General features: G+C 39.8%; 1 protein-coding gene across 1 annotated transcript in view; it reads right to left on the bottom strand.

The window, feature by feature from the left end:
* LOC124722129 overlaps positions 1 to 17,045 on the bottom strand; it is a 256,902-nt gene that overhangs the window by 21,593 nt on the left and 218,264 nt on the right. The gene's annotated exons all lie outside the window — the stretch shown is intronic.

The following is a 17,045-nucleotide window of genomic DNA, read 5'->3' as shown; positions in this document are numbered from 1 at the left end:
GTTAGAAGTTCATAAAGAAATCGAGGGAAAATTGCAAGAAGTTCAAGGTATTTTGGAAGACAGTAAAAGAGAATTAAAGGGTATTTTACCTAAGACTGGCAGTATTAAACACTTTCAGTACAAGTTTGAAGATTAATTTTATTACTGGTAAATAATCAACACAATATTTCAAGATTATGTTGTGGGTAAGATTGTCAGGAGAAAGAAGAATGAAGAGAGAGGAAGGTGGGAAAAAGAAAGTAGTTTCAATAAAAACAAAAAGAAAAATAACACCAATAGTACCATAGATTAAGGTGAAAGGATAAAGCGTAGATAGTCTAACAGCATGAAATACTAAAATACTATATACCACAACACTACAAAAAATAAAAAACGAATTTGAGGATTCTTGTAGACGTTAAAACTCAAAATATCTTAGAATTGCAACATGGAAAGGGCGCCGAAATTTGTAAAGCTTTTAAGAAGGCGTAAAACAATGTAGGTACTAGACATATGTTAGATGATTATAAGTAAAACTTTTTGTAAGAACCATTGTAAAAACTCCAGCAAGGACGAGATGCAACGACCCACAAGTTGCAGCGCGAGAAGTTCAGAACAGTTCAAATGGCTCTGAGAACTATGCGACTTAACTTCTCAGGTCATCAGTCGCCTAGAACATAGAACTAATTAAACCTAACTAACCTAAGGACATCACACACATCCATGCCCGAGGCAGGATTCGAACCTGCGACCGTAGGGAATGCGAGAAGTATCAAGAAAGAAAAGGACGTAATTAGCAAGACACGATTCCTACAATGCAGTAGTGTCCAGAGAAGGGAAAGGAACAGCGAGACCAACAGAGGGCCCTTGTATCGAAAGTGGGCAATAAATTCCCACTAGACGCGACGGGATGCCGAACGCCGGAAGGGTCTCCGAGCGCCCCAACTCGGTGGAGCGAGCAAAAAACGGCCTGACAAGAAGATGGCTTGGGCAAGCCACCACTGGCAAAAAATATGTGTAAAAGTCACACTACCGCTATTAAACAGAACGCTGATGCACGAAACTGAAGAAAATGTCCACAAAGTAGAAATGACATGTCCAAACCAGTTATCAAACTGTTACTAGGAGGAGAACTTCAAAGCGACTAGTTATCAATAAATATTTCTATATCCTGCCCAGAGAAGAACCAAGAAGCAAGTAAGAAGCAGAGAAAAAGCAACAATAACAGAAGTTGAAGATTCGCAAGATTGAGATCAAGAAAGAAGATGGGTGAAGAATAGACGACATACCATCCCAAATCCCTATTCTATTGTGAACTAGTCGTCTGCGAAGTATTACAATGAAAAACGACCGCTTTCAGCGACACATAACGATGACTTTCACGCATACAAAGCCAGTAAACCACGAGATTCTGCACTCACAGCTCCATTCCAATATGGGACCTCCACAACAGCAACACACACTTGCAAAGCCAACAAGGAACGACGAATGAATCTGTACATCGAATACTTGCCCACATCCATCTCGCTCAAGTCCATCACCTTCGTGCAAAAAACATTCGCCAACCTCATGCTTAAACATTCATAGGATTGTGTGAATGTGTGAAATCACATTATGTGATGTAGGAATTGTGCAAACGAAACGTGTGAAAAACTAAGTAAGTTAAGCACACCAGACAGCTAATAAACTACAAAAAAACAGTCATTCACTATGGACTTAAGTAAAAAATAGACTATCGATAAAAATAAGTCATTAGTTCTGAAATGGACAGTATATAAAGAACAAAAGTAAGGCATAATAAACACTAAAACTATATGCCACTTATTTTCTCCTCATAAAAAAAAGAATAACTATATTTTACTTATTTTCTCCTTACAAAAATAAAGAATAAAAAATTATGTTGTTGGATGTTTTCCCTCTTTTTTTAACATTTGTACCATTTGTTAGGATAATATCTCAATACTTGTGTATGTATATTTCTTTGTCAAAGCAATTCTTGGAAATAATTCTTATTTGTTAGTGTAACAATGTTGAAATGAGTGTCTAGAAACAAAAACATTTTACTTGTACATGATATTTAGAAAATGTGTTAGGAATGGATTTTACTTAATTACTACATTTACAAAAAAAATATATTTCTAAGAAAATCGATGTGAAAGACTCCTCACTTTCGATAATTAACTTCTTAAAAAACAAACTTCACACTTAAATAAAGAAAGAAACTAATTAAAAATTGATAATAGCATAAAAATATTCTTCTCTTGTCATTTTTGAGAATAATGTGGAAGAATATAAAAATACAAATTAGTAATACAAACTACCATAGAACCAGAATAACATGGCTGAACAGTAGGCAGCAAAATTTAGATAAAAGAATAATTTTTGACTGACTTAGACAACGATTCAATCATTGCCTAAATTCAGTGCAAAAATTAATTTCGAAGGGTGGTGATCTGTAAGGTGTCAGACAAATCCAACACCTTCCATGAAAACCCTGACATGATAAGCAAATCCAGTAGTATGTCACATAGCTCCAAATAAATCGTGACATTAAATTAACCAAAGTAATGAGTAAGCAAATGGAATACCACAGACTAACACAAGAATGCCTAAATGCATGTCATACCTTCTCACCGTGAGACAGACGCAGTTCTGAGGGGAGAAACGAGAACAGAAGCCGAGAGCAGAACCGGGTTCAGCGAGAAGGCCCTACAATAAGGGACGGACACCCACGTCGCCAGCTAACCGTTAGGACCACCCCCCAGCCCATGTTAAAAGCTAGAGCCTTAGCGTGAGACTATTTCGCGTCTCTGTAACGTCAGGACCACCCCCCAGCCCATGTTAAAAGATAGAGCCCTCCAGAAGAACAGTATAGATCTTACGATAACCTTAAAAGGACCACACCAGCTGCAAGTTTTAGCGTGAGACTTTTTCGCGTCTCTGTTACATTGTAAACTTTAAAAACATTGCCCCACCACGAAAAGTATAACGTTTCTCATTGGATAGGAGGAGCTTAAGGTTAACATTGGGACCCTGATTGGTCAGATGAAAACACAGCCAGATAGTTTTTTTAAGCCAACTGCGGTAAATTGTAGTAAGGAGAAGTTAGGAGAGAGTTGCTTCCGAGACGGCGAGGTGAGCGGCGCTGTGCTGCTCGCCGTCCCCTGACGAACACCGACAAGGCAACGAACGCACGCGATGCCGCATAACAGCGCATAAAGCTTCACTCAGAACTGCAGAAGTCTCATCTGTTACACCCCCTTTTTGCGTAATACTAGTGTCGATCGTCAATTAAAGCTCATGGTGTTCACATTTGCCACTTGAAATAAAAATCTGAAACGCGATGATTTTTCTGTTATATAGTTATTGAGAAGCCACATCAGCCACTGTAATTTACGACAAGTTAGATAAGTAATTAAAGATAATTGAGGGTCACTGTAGACCATTTTGATAGTTTTCTCTTTTGTGAAACTTAAATTAAATCTAAATTATAGATGTGATATGGCATAGGTCATCCTTTGATCCATTGTAGAACTTGGAAACCCACTCAGGGAATATTCATTCACATTTTTGTTGAACGCAGTTGGTTTTTACCATCCTGTATTAAAACATTTCCTTTTATCGATAGTGCAATTTATAAACAATGTTTTGTGAGCAGAATAAAATTTCCAATGGTAAACTTAACTGCTTTTTCGACGTTACTTTACTAGCTAACTAAAAATAAGAAAGCCTTGAACCCCTTCCACTAAATTTAGTTAGTATTAAGATTCTTTTACAGGGAGTGCAGTGGAGTTGACGCTGAAATCATTAAGTATTTGGTTATATCATCGCTAGTCTCACTGAACTCTTCTGAACTCTACATGTCATGTGTGGTCTGGCGTCTCCTTACCAGCAACAGGTCCCAGGTTCAAACTAGTCAATTCCCTAAAAAACACGCTCAGAGCATTGTTGCGCGAAAGTGGTAGGGAGACGCGATATAGAACAAACGGACACCACACAGAATGTTAGAAATGATGGTGGACATATTGAGCATTTCCAGTAAAGATCACCATGTTTGCTTTGTCTTACTTTGTTATGCTAATTATTACTATTCTGATCAGATGAAGCACCACCTGTCGGACATTTTTTGAACGTTTGTATTGTTTTGGTTTCAATAAAACCCCATGTCATTCCAAGCATGTGTGTCAATTTGTACCTCTCTATCTACATTATTCCGTGAATTATTCAGTATTCAAATTTATACTGACATTTTGATCACCCGATATATGCAAAATATATTTGACATGGATGTACGTGGGGAAAGCCACGGGTAAAAAGCTCATCTTAAGCCCCTTGAACGATTTAAACCAAATTTGGTATGCATATAAGCTATGGTCTGAAAGAAATAATGTTGGCATAAGAATCACCATCCTGTTACTGGAGTAGTGGTGATGTCGTGGAGAGAGAAGGGGGAGGAGGAGATGGACCCAGATAGGGGGATAAGAGGAAATGGAGAGAATGGGGGAGGAGGAGATGGACCCAGATAGGGGGATAAGAGGAAATGGACAGAGGAAGAAATGAGGAAAAGATGTACAGAGACATGGGGGAGGAAGAGATGGGCAGAGAGAGGGATGGGGCGGACATGTACAGAGAGAAGGAGGGGAAATGTACAGGGAAAGGAAAGAGGAGGAGAAGGACAGGGAAGGAGAGAAGAGGAGATGAGCAGCGACAGGGAGGAAGAAGAGATGGACATTGTGAGGGGGAGAAAGAGGTGTACTGAGAGAGGGGGGAGGAGAAGATGAACAGAGAGGGAGGGTAGGAGGGGATGGGCAGAGGAGGAAGGAGCAGATGGATTGAGGGTAAGGAGCAGATGCGCAGAGAGGGGAGGAGCAGATGCGCAGAGAGGGGGGATGAGCAGATGGACAGGCAGGGGCAGGTGGACAGAGGGAGGCACAGGAGGAAGTGGACAAAGAGTGGTGGGTGGAGGATATGCATACTGAGGGAGAGGAGAAGGAGGAGATCGACAGAAAGAGGAGGAAGGAGGAGATGTACAATCAGAATACTAGGGTAAATAGAGACCCAGGCAACGTCGGGTACTCATCTAGTTTGGTATATAATAACCGTTACGCCGAGCAGTTGCCTAAGTAACGGAAATGTCGAGAGTCCTCGCGTATTCGCTCTCCATTCTATGCTTGTAGAATCTTCTTGTATTCTACAGCAGATTCAACTGACGGGTTTTCAGTTAAATAGGCAGCGGCGGAGACTCGTGAATCGACTCTTCGAGCGTACGGAGACGGCGAGGTCGGAGATGACGTCACAGGACCCAATGGCGAGTTTAAAGGTAGTGTACACTACTACGCGTATATCGCAAAGATTATATCGTCCCAGGTGATAATTTGCGAGTTAAGATAACGTTTGTCAGTAATTATATTTTCCTAGAAAAAAAGAGCGATTTCAAATAATAAAATAAAACAAGCGCTGCTGAAGAAGAACAAATAAAAGTTTCCAGGTACAATCTACTTTTTACCCTTCCTTCTAAAGTCATATCACTTTTACTTTACCTTCATATCAAAGATGTGATACTAAAATGTCTCTTATTTCCTACTGTATTACAGATGTTCTTTAATATTACCGTTCTTTCTGAATACAGTTTAACGTCCCGTGTATTATCTAAGGTACATTTCTGTGTTGTAATTCCGGTGCATTTTGACGGAGGGAATGCGGCAGTGCCTTTGGTGATGTAATTTGCCATGGTAGTCATTATTTTACTGGGAAACCTTATCATTAAATTTTGCTTATTTTCTTTAGTATTTTAGTTTTCTGTTTTGGAGTAGAATAAATACGATACACTTGCATAGACTCGACAGTCCGCCCCCGGTACCTGAGTGGTTAGCCGGCACGGTAGCTCAGCGTGTTCGGTCAGAGGGCTGCGTGCTCTCTGTAATAAAAAAACCGAGTCAAGGAATCAACGATCAACTTGAACGGATGTCAAAAAAAAAAAAGAAACAAGTAGTCAGCGTGACAGAACGTCAATCCTAAGGGCCTGGGTTCGATTCCCGGCTGTGTCGAAGATTTTCTCCGCTCAGGGACTGGGTGTTGTGTTGTCCTACTCATCATCATTTCATCCTCATCGACGCGCAAGTCGCCGAAGTGGAGTCAAATCGAAAGACTTGCACCCGGCGAACGGTCTACCCGACGGGAGGCCCTAGTCACACGACATTTATATTTATAGACTCGAGATATTTATCTGAGCTTAATGGAAGCTCTTGAAATTGTATATGTTACACTATTCTCCTGGTACTGTTATTCCATGACATATGTAAGTATGGAAATTTATGAGATAAACTGTACACTTTAACATTCTTGATCATATAATCGTGGTCCCCAAAACTGTTGTTGCATTTAATTCTATGAAAACCACGATTTTGTCAAGAGTATATTTGTAATAAGAATTCATTCTCAGAAGCTAGTTTTTAATATTTGACATTCTAATGCACATCAGACTTAGAAATCTCAGTCAACTGCTCGAATGATTTAGTATCAAGATACGGTGTTGTCCATTTTGCAAATACTTGCTAAGAGAGCAACATTTGACAAAAAGCTACACACTGATAATGTAACTTAACATGAATATAGAGAAGGTGGAACATATCCATTAAACCCATTTGGCAACTTATCTGCATCTACACTACAGGCCATTAAAATTGCTACACCAAGAATGCACATGATAAACGGGTATTCATTGGACAAATATATTATACTAGAACTGACATGTGATTACGTTTTTACGCAAATTGGGTGCATAGATCCTGAGAAATCAGTACCCAGAACAATCACCTCTGGCTGTAATAACAGCCTTGATACGCCTGGGCATTGATTCAAGCAGAGCTTGGATGGCGTGTACAGGTACAGCTGCCCATGCAGCTTCAACACGATACCACAGTTCATCAGCTTTTGGCATGAGGCTCGAAAGAAAGATTTGCATATGCTACGGCTTATGAGTACTTGACCAGATGCAGAAGGCACAGAAGGTACTCTCACTGTTGTTAGGAGACACCTTTGGTATCTATCAGAAACAATCATAGGATTCGCTTTTTTTGGACGAACGTATTACTTAGGACGTTAAGTAAAATATATCTAAAAATGAAAAATTGTTAAGTAAAATATAACTAAAAATGTAGAAATCAAACCTGTTAAGAAAAGGCAAGGAAACTATTAGCAGGTAAAAACCTAATTTTTGAAGGAAAAGCCCTGACTATTTCGTTACTAATAAAACAAAGGTGTTCTCTGAATTCTGGGGGTCTATGACGTGACAGAATACTGCAGTAATTTTTTAAGAAGCCATGTGAACGCTCTTAAAGTTGTCAATGACACTGCAGGAAGAGGACTTGCTCTGATAAAAATGTTTAACGAATCGGTCGGGGACAAACAACAAAAACAATTCTTGCTGAGCGTAGCCGAGCATCAAAGAAAATTTGTCACGAATTGAGCAAAAGAAGGGAAAGCATCATTCAAAGTTCATTAATACAACACATGTTTTGTCTATCATACTACCTATTAATCTCAGTGTCTAGTTTTCATATTATTTTAAGTTTGTGATTTTTAATTTCCCAATAAAAATAATTGACATTGAAAAATCAAATTTTTATTACTTTTCAGAACTAATAAAAGTGTGCAACACCTACATCCAGTCTTCTTGAAAACTGGAATATGTATCTCCTAGATCACTGGTATTCGGGATGTAAACAAAATCTGCAATTAATTTACATTTCATTTTTTGCCTTACAAAATAAAACACCTTACTGAGCAGCTCGAACAACCAATTTCAACAACTTTAACTCTTCATATAATTGGTAGTTTTGGAAACAAACAAACCAGTTTGGAAACAACTCAACATCTTCATACATGTTGTACAGTTACACTCAATATCTTATGGCATAATTTTCTGATGTAGCTAATTGCTTAGAATGAAAATATAGGCTGTATAAAAATGAGCATTGAGAGTAACATGTGATGTTCACCCACTGTCATCTAGTAGACACCCTTTCAAGGAATTAGGCGTTTTAGCTGCTCCCTTACAATCTATATATTTGTTAATGAAATTCATAATCACTATTCTTCCCAAATTTCTATTGATTATTTTCGTCCAAAGTTATAACATTCAAACCAAGAGAGGACTTATTTTTCATTACTAAAACTTATAGTGGCTCAGAAATGAGTTCAACCCGTAACGCCACACGTTATTGATCATTAGTCCAAGAACATAAATGGTTTCATAGACAGGAAAGCACATTTTAAATGTAGTCTAAAGCATCACGTCTGAACAACTCGTTATTTTCAATAGAAGATTTAAAGACTAACATGTCACTATTACCACATTGCGCCATTTAGTAGCCTGTAAAGAATAAGTATTTAGCCACACTCACAACCAAATAAATCTGTGTAGTATGCAAACTAACTCATTCCATATCATTACGATAGGAAAATGTGACAAAGATCTGGGCAATATACAACTAACTAACAATCTAGGCAGTGGAATGAGTGAGCTCGGGCTATGGCTCCAGACTATGAGAAACGTCAGACCTGGCATAAATTCAAGGAAATAGTATCTGTGGCAGTTGAGAGATTTATAATGAATAAATTAATAAAAGACGGTACACGAAACAGGTCAGAACGCTGATGCAGCAGCAACGAAAAAAGTATGCCAAATTTAAAAGAAAACAAAACCACCAAGAACATGTGGTGCTTTACTGGAGCTCGAAACCTAGCACTGACTTTAATGCGAGGTGCTTTTAACAGCTTCCAAAATGAAACTCTGTCTCGAAATGTGACAGAAAATCCAAAGACAGATCGGTCGTTAGTGAAGTACACCAGTGGAAAGACACAATCAATACTTTCACTGCACAATCCCAATGACGACTCTACCGATGACAGCGTCACTAAAGCGAAGTTGTTGAACATAGTTTTCCGGAATTCCTTCAACCAATGATGACTCTACCGATGACAGCGTAACTAAAGCGAAGTTATTGAACATAGTTTTCCGAAATTCCTTCACCGAAGATGGTGAAGTAAATATTTCAGAATTCGAATGAGGTACATCTGCCAACACGATTGATTCAGGAGTAGACATTGTCCGTGTAGTGAATCAGCTTAAATCACTTAATAAAGACAAGTCTTTAGATCCAGATAGTATACCAATTATGTTGTTTTCAGAGAATGCTGATATAGTAGCCCCATACTTACTCGTATACAATCGACCTCTCGATAAAAGATCCGTACCAAAAGACTGGAAAGTGGCAGAAATCACACGAATACTTAAGAAACGAAGCAGGAGTAATTTGACGAATTGCTGACCAGTATCACTGACCTTAATTTGAAGCAGGATTGTAGAACATATACAGTGCTCGAGCATTATGAATTACCTTGAAGAAACTGTCTACTGACACATAGCATGGCTGCAGAAAACATCGTTCTTGTGAAACACAACTAGCTCTTTATTCGTAGGAAGTAATGAGTGCTTTCGACAGGGAATCTCAAATTATTCCATTATTTCTAGATTTTCAAAGGGTTTTTGACATCGTTCCTCTCAAGAGACTTCTAATCAAATTGCGTGCCTATGGAGTATCACTTCAGTTGTGCAATTGGAATCATGATTTCCTGTCAGAACGGTCACAGTACGTAGTAATCGACAGAAAATCATCGGGTAAAACAAAAGTGAGATCGGTGTTCCACAAGGAAGTGGGCTCCCTGTTCTTCCTAACATGTATAAACGATATAAGAGACAATCGTAGTAGCTCTCTTAGATTTTTTACAGATGATGCTGCCATTTACCATACAGTGAAGTCATCTGAAGATTCAAACCGATTGCAAAAATCTGTATGATGCAAAAGTGCCAATTGTCTCTGAATAAGGAAAAATATACGGTCATCCACATGCGCACTAAAAGAAATGCGTTCAATTTCGGTTACACGATAAATTACACAAATTTAAAGGCTGTTAATTCAATTAAATACCCATGAATTGCAGTTAGGAACAACTTCAGTTGGAACAATCACATAGATCATGTTGCGGGAAGGCAAACCAAAGACAGCGTTTTAGGCAGAACATTTCGAAGATTCCGCAGGTCTGCTGAAGAGACCGCCTACACTACATTTGTTCGTCCTCCGCTGGAGTACTGCTGTACTGTATATGAAATCCCTGCCAGATAGGATGACAGAGGACATCGAAAAAGTCCAGAGAAGGGCAGTTCGTTTTGTGCTATCGCGAAATAGAGGAGAGAGTGTCACGGATACGGTAAGCAGGTTGGCGTGACATTTATTAAAACAAAGGCATTTTTCGTTGCGAAGACAGCTTTTCCTGAAATATCAGTGACCTAGTTTATCTACTGAATGTGAAAATATTTTACTGTCGCCAACCTACGTAGGGAGAAATGATCATTATAATAAAATAGGAGCAATCAGAGCTTGTACAGAAAGATTTAAGTGTTCATTTTTCCCACGCGCTGTTACTTTGTGGAACGACAGAGAAAGAGTCTGAAGGTGGTTCGGAGAACCCTCCGCCAGGCAGTTAAGTGTGAATAGTGGAGTAATCATGTAACTGTAGACTACTACTGTGCAGTGAGTAACATGATGTTTGCAAAATAAATGCTAACACAGACCTCAGAAAGCCAACATCATCTACTACTTGTTATTGGGGACAATAAATTACAGAAAGTGAAGAACTGAAAATGTATTAGTGGAGATAGCTGAGCCGGCCGGAGTGGCCGTGCGGTTCTAGGCGCTACAGTCTGGAACCGAGCGGCCGCTATGGTCGCAGGTTCGAATCCTGCCTCGGGCATGGATGTGTGTGATGTCCTTGGATTAGTTAGGTTTAAGTAGTTGTTCTAGGGGACTGGTGACCTCAGAAGTTAAGTCCCATAGTGCTCAGAGCCATTTTTTGAAAGTATGATACTGATCGAAATATCCAGCCTTGTTATCATCTATGAATATAGTCAGTCTATCAGTTACAATATGTCTCATTTAACCAAAGACAGCCTTCTATGTATTTCAGTGGATCAGTCACTAATTTTCAATGCTCTTTCCCATCTCTTGAGGGCGTCATCTTTCCTTTACTCAGTGTCATTCTGGATGTTTACAATATAATGCCTTATTCGATATACATATTGAATACGGCAGGTTTATTGGACATGCAAAAATAATTGAACACTTAACAGTATGATCACTGAAACACTTTTTTTTATATACAGGAATACAGAGCAACGAGAAAGTTAGGGTTTGCGATTCATTGTTAAAGGAAGAAAGTTAAGAACAATATCATACAGGCTAAAGGAATCTCAGATTATTTATTATTTGAAAAATAAAAGGTGGAAATCATTGAAGTGTATGCAACAATGAGCTCACATTTTGCTGAGGTATGCGAACAGTTATGGAAACTGATAAATGGTAGCGAATATCGCTACCAGTTGGTAATATGCCATTTTCATGTGACAGTAGGACAAAAAGAAGAGAATATTTCAAAAGAATAATGGTATGAAGAAGATATAACAAACTAATTTTGGGTAGATATTAAGTATAATTAGTTAAGGTAACAGATGCACAGTAACTAAGAACAGACAGAGTACTGTAGAAACATTGTGAGGTATCTTTAAATGTTTGTGTGGTTGAAGAGATGAATCAGAAACACAGACAATTAGTAATGAATGTAACAACATTCTGAAAGTAAATCCAGTTTAGCTATGTAATTCCCTTAGAGGTATGGAGAAAGGAAAGGCACCTGTGGATGAAGCTGTTTCAGTAGAAAAGATTAAATTTGGAGGCAATATAATATGGAAGAAGCTTACAAAATTAGTTATCGAATGTTGGTGAAAAAAGGTAGCTTCCCAAACCTGGAAAAAAGCAGTAATTATCATCCTTTAAAAGAAACGAGAGAGGCAAGTCATAAAAACTGCAGAACGATCAACTCCCTTTCTGTTATATAGATGATATTCACAAAAATTATCTCAAAATGCATAGATAAAACTCTAAATTTTAATCAATCAACGTAAGAAGCTGGTTTTAGACGTGGATATTCTTGCAATTCACGAAACATAGAGAAGAGCAACTACGAAGAATTATCATTTTGCTTTAGATTTATGGCTTTTGAGAAAGCTTTTGGCCTAGCTTCAAGCAAGTATATGGTAACGGCCACTGGAAGACAAAATACTGACACAACTTGTTCTAATATACTGAAAATATACATGGTAAAACTGTATCTTTCATCAGGCTTCATTAGTATAATTTGAAATTCAGAATTGAAACTGATCTCAGTCGAGGACATTTTATATTAAAACTAATAACAGCGAACCTAGCAGACATTTTCAAGTACTTCAAGTGAGGAAACGACAACGGAGAGCATATTAACTTAACATACACTACTTGCCATTAAAATTGCTACACCAAGAAGAAATGCAGATGATAAACGGGTATTCATTGGACAAATATATTATACTAGAACTGACACGTGATTACATTTTCACGTAATTTGGGTTCATAGATCCTGAGAAATCAGTACCCAGAACAACTACCTCTGGCCGTAATAACGGCCTTGATACGCCTGGGCATTGAGTCAAACAGAGATTGGATGGCGTGTACAGGTATAGCTGCGCATGCAGCTTCAACACGATACCACAGTTCACCAAGAGTAGTGACTGGCGTATTGTGACGAGCCAGTTGCTCGGCCACCATTGATGAGACGTTTTCAATTGGTGAGAGATCTGGAGAATGTGCTGACCAGGGCAGCAGTCGAACATTTTCTATATCCAGAAAGGCCCGAACAGGACCTGCAACACGCGGTCGTGCATTATCCTGCTGAAATGTAAGGTTTCGCAGGGATCGAATGAAGGGTAGAGCCACGGGTCGTAACACATCAGAAATGTACCATCCACTGTTCAACGTGCAGTCAATGCGAACAAGAGTTGACCGAGACGAGTAACCAATTGCACCCCACACAATCACGCTGGGTGATACGCCAGTATGGCGATGACGAATACACGCTTCCACTGTGCGTCCACCGCGATGTCGCCAAACACCGAAGCGACCATCATGATGCTGTGAACAGAACCTGGATTCATCCGAAAAAATGACGTTTTGCCATTCGTGCACCCAGGTTCGTCGTTGAGTACACCATCGGAGGCTCTCCTGTGTGTGATGCAGCGTCAAGGGTAACTGCAGCCATGGTCTCCGAGGTGATAGTCCATGCTGCTGCAAACGTCGTCGAACTGTTCGTGGAGATGGTTGTTGTCTTGCAAACGTCCCCATCTGTTGACTCAGGGATCGAGACGTGGCTGCAGTATCCGTTACAACCATGCGGATAAGATGCCTTTCATCTCGACTGCTAGTGATACGAGGCCGTTGGGATCTAGCACGGCGTTCCGTATTACCCTCCTGAACCCACCGATTCCATATTCTGCTAACAGTCATTGGATCTCGACCAACGCGAGCAGCAATGTCGCGATACGATAAACCGCAATCGTGATAGGCTACAAGCCGACCTTTATCAAAGTCTGAAACGGGATGGTACGCATTTCTCCTCCTTACACGAGGCATCACAACAACGTTTCACCAAGCAACGTCGGTCAACTGCTGTTAGTGTATGAGAAATCGGTTGGAAACTTTCCTCATGTCAGCACGTTGTAGGTGTCACCACCGGCGCCAACCTTGTGTGAATGCTGTGAAAAGCTAATCATTTGCATATCACAGCATCTTCTTCCTGTCGGTTAAATTTCGCTTCTGTAGCAATTTTAATGGCCAGTAGTGTATCTAAATCGCTTGCGGATGTTGTTCCATTTTCATCAAGTGGAAATAAACTCTGACGAATGAAAGAACTTAATGGAAAAAGATTTGAAAGAGGAGGTTAAAGACTAAAATAATGTGTATTCGACATATTCAAATGAAATTGCTTTATATTACAACTAAACTGATACGTTTTTTACTTGAGACAATTAAGGATGATTTGTGAATGAGTAACAAAAGAAATGAGTAAAATAGTGAAAATTGCGTAGGATAGTTTTGGTAAGAAAAAGAATTTTCAAAACTAAGTTTTTGATGTATCCGAAAGGAAAAGTTCACATTCAGTGTTTATTAGCAGTTTCCACTAATAGTGAAATATGTGGTTCAAATGTGAAATCATTCAAAAATTTCGAGTCGTCCAGTGATCAAAGAAGATAAATATTTTGGAAATTACAACGAGAGCCGGGAAACAAATAAATCTGGGAACAGACTGGAGTGGATGACGCAGCGAAATATAAAATGAGAATGAAATGGAGCCAGACAAATGGACAGTTAACTGAGCAAGGAAGGTTTTTTGCGATATCCTGCCCTGACTGCCTTCTGAGTTACAAGTAATTGGGATGCTTGGGATGGCTGTTTTCAGAAACAGTACAGTATTTTCCATGTACTCTCTCAAGCATAGTAATAAAGGACAAAGCCGATTAAAATAAATCATTTTTTACATTACAGGAGATGCGTGAATTACTTCCTCAGAAAATCAAATGCAAATCAAATGCTAAAAATCAAATGTCAGTACCATGACATTACCTAAAACGTCATGGAAAGAATAGAGGAGGAAGAGGAACATAATTTTCTCTTGACTAGATCAGAGAAGTGGAACGATTAATGAATAGCACTGGGCCTTGGTTAAACAGAAAAAATGTACGGAAATAGCAGAAAGAAAGGGGAGCATGAAGAGGGAACATGGAATTACTTAAAGAAATGATACATAGATCGAGCAATGATTTCAAACCTTTTGTCATGCATAGGAACCTTTTTTTCTTTATTGTTACTCCATTTCCTGAAAGAGAGGCATATCGGTAGCATTGTGTAACTAATGTAAGCCCTGCAGACTTTTAAAGCCCAATGTAGTTAAAACAAACATCAAAAGATGGCAAAGCAAATATGTGATATTACTAAAACAGGTGACAATGTGATGATGGTGAACAACATCTTCCGCACAGGCTGTTAAAATATTTTTATTAAAAAGTAATGACCAGGTTTTGCATCAGTGGAGATGCATATTTAGATGAGAGTTTCTTTATTTTTTTTAAACAGTCTTTGTGCGGCAAAGTAAGTCAATAGCGTGCTAAAATTGGTTGTGTGTGATTAAACTGGCATAGACAACCGGTTTTAGCACCCTATTGGTGTAACCGCGACGAAGACCAATGGGACTTGGCTCTTAGCATTTACTTTGCCACGTTACGGCTGTGTGTGTAAAAAAAAAAAAAAAAAAAAAAAATTACAAGATACAAAGATACATCTCCACTGATGCGAAAGCAGTAGTGACTTTTTAATAAAAGTGTTTTAACAACCAGTGCGGAAGATTTTATTCACCATGTGAAACCCTGGCTACGGTTGGCTGACGTCTAAAATAATGTGATGGTGATGATCTCCATGGGCGGTGCTTCGGTAAGTTGGCTGTAAATGAAGCGCAGGGACTTCATAATCACTTCCAGGTCAAACAGATGGATAGATTGGAATAGTAAGATAGTGAGGAGGAAAATAGAGATGAGACATGGGTGGGGAGCTGACGTAGTGCAGGACGCAATTTGTCAGCTTATCTGGTTGAAGTTGTGAGGCGGATTTTGCTCAGTACGACTGAAGCACTGGGGCTTAGGGTATCTAAGCGGGAGTAAGTGATATGGGCGTCATACAATGAAGGCTTTCACGACCGCATGTTTCAGCTGCTGAGAATTCTTCCGTGTTGTATGGCCGTGGTCCATGGAACTCTTCTATCCCTGACGTTTCGTCCAAAGCTACGTTGGAAGATGCTATGAAACTCAGCGATATATGGGCAGTGGCGCTACAGAATCGGTGAGAAGTTTTTATCTTTGACGTACTATGATCAATAGTTATATTTTATTCTTGACAAGGTTTACCTCTGCTATCACGTGAAATCCAGACCACGCCCACTTTCCACGGTATTTAGGCCGTTCTACGACGTCCGACTCGTCAGTCGGCAAGACTCAGCACAACCAGTCGCACCTCCGAAGATGCCCAACGTAGCTTTGGACGAAACGTCAGGGATAGAAGAGTTCGATGGACCACGGTCATACATCCCGGAAGAATTCTCGGCAGGTGAAATGGGAGTGTTTCTAAGCTTGGGTGGCGGTGCCATGTAGGAGAAATGGGGAACAGACAGGTAGTGTGATTTGAAGAATGGCAGTAAGTCACTCACAGTGATGTTAATTTTCGAGGACAGTTGTGACAAAACGGATTATATCTTCTACAATGAGTTGACAAAAGTCGTGGAATAATGATATACGAGTACATATATAAAGATGACGGTAGTATCGCGTACACAAGGTATAAAAGTGCAATGCATTGGCGGAGCTGTCATTTGTACTCAGATGATTCATGTGAAAAGGTTTCAGACGTGACAGCCGCACGACGGGAATTAAAATACTTTGAACGCGGAATGGTAGTTGGAGTTAGATGCAGAGCACATTAAATTTCGGAATTCGTTAGGGAATTCAACATTCCGAGATCCACGGTTGCAAGAGTTTTCCCAGAGTACCAGATTTCAGGCATTACCTCTCACCGTGGACAACACAGTGGCCGACGGCCTTCACTTAAAAAAATGAGAGCTGCGGTGTTTGTATAGAATTGTCAGTGCTAACAGACCAGCAACGCCGCGTGAAATAACAGCAGAAATCAATGTAGAACGTATGGCGAACGTATCCGTTTGGACTGTGCGGCGAAATTTGGTGTTAATGGGCAGCAGACGACCAAGGCGAGTGCCTTTGCTAACAGCACATCGCCTGCAGCGCCTCTTCTGGGCTCGTGACCGTATTGGTTGGACACTAGACGACTATAAAACCGTGACCTGATCAAATGAGTCCCGATTTCAGTTGGTAAGGGCTGATGGGAGGGTTCTAGTGAGGCGCAGACCCCACAAAGCCATGGATCGAAGCCGGCCGGAGTTGCCGTGCGGTTCTAGTCGCTACAGTCTGGAACCGCGAGACCGCTGCGGTCGAAGGTTCGAATCATGCCTCGGTCATGGATGTGTGTGATGTCCTTAAGTTAGTTAGGTTTAACTAGTTCTGAGTTCTAGGGGAC

Source organism: Schistocerca piceifrons, chromosome X, assembly GCF_021461385.2.
Source record: "Schistocerca piceifrons isolate TAMUIC-IGC-003096 chromosome X, iqSchPice1.1, whole genome shotgun sequence".
In the NCBI taxonomy this organism is placed as follows: domain Eukaryota; kingdom Metazoa; phylum Arthropoda; class Insecta; order Orthoptera; family Acrididae; genus Schistocerca; species Schistocerca piceifrons.
This window is presented reverse-complemented; position numbering and strand designations above follow the sequence as displayed.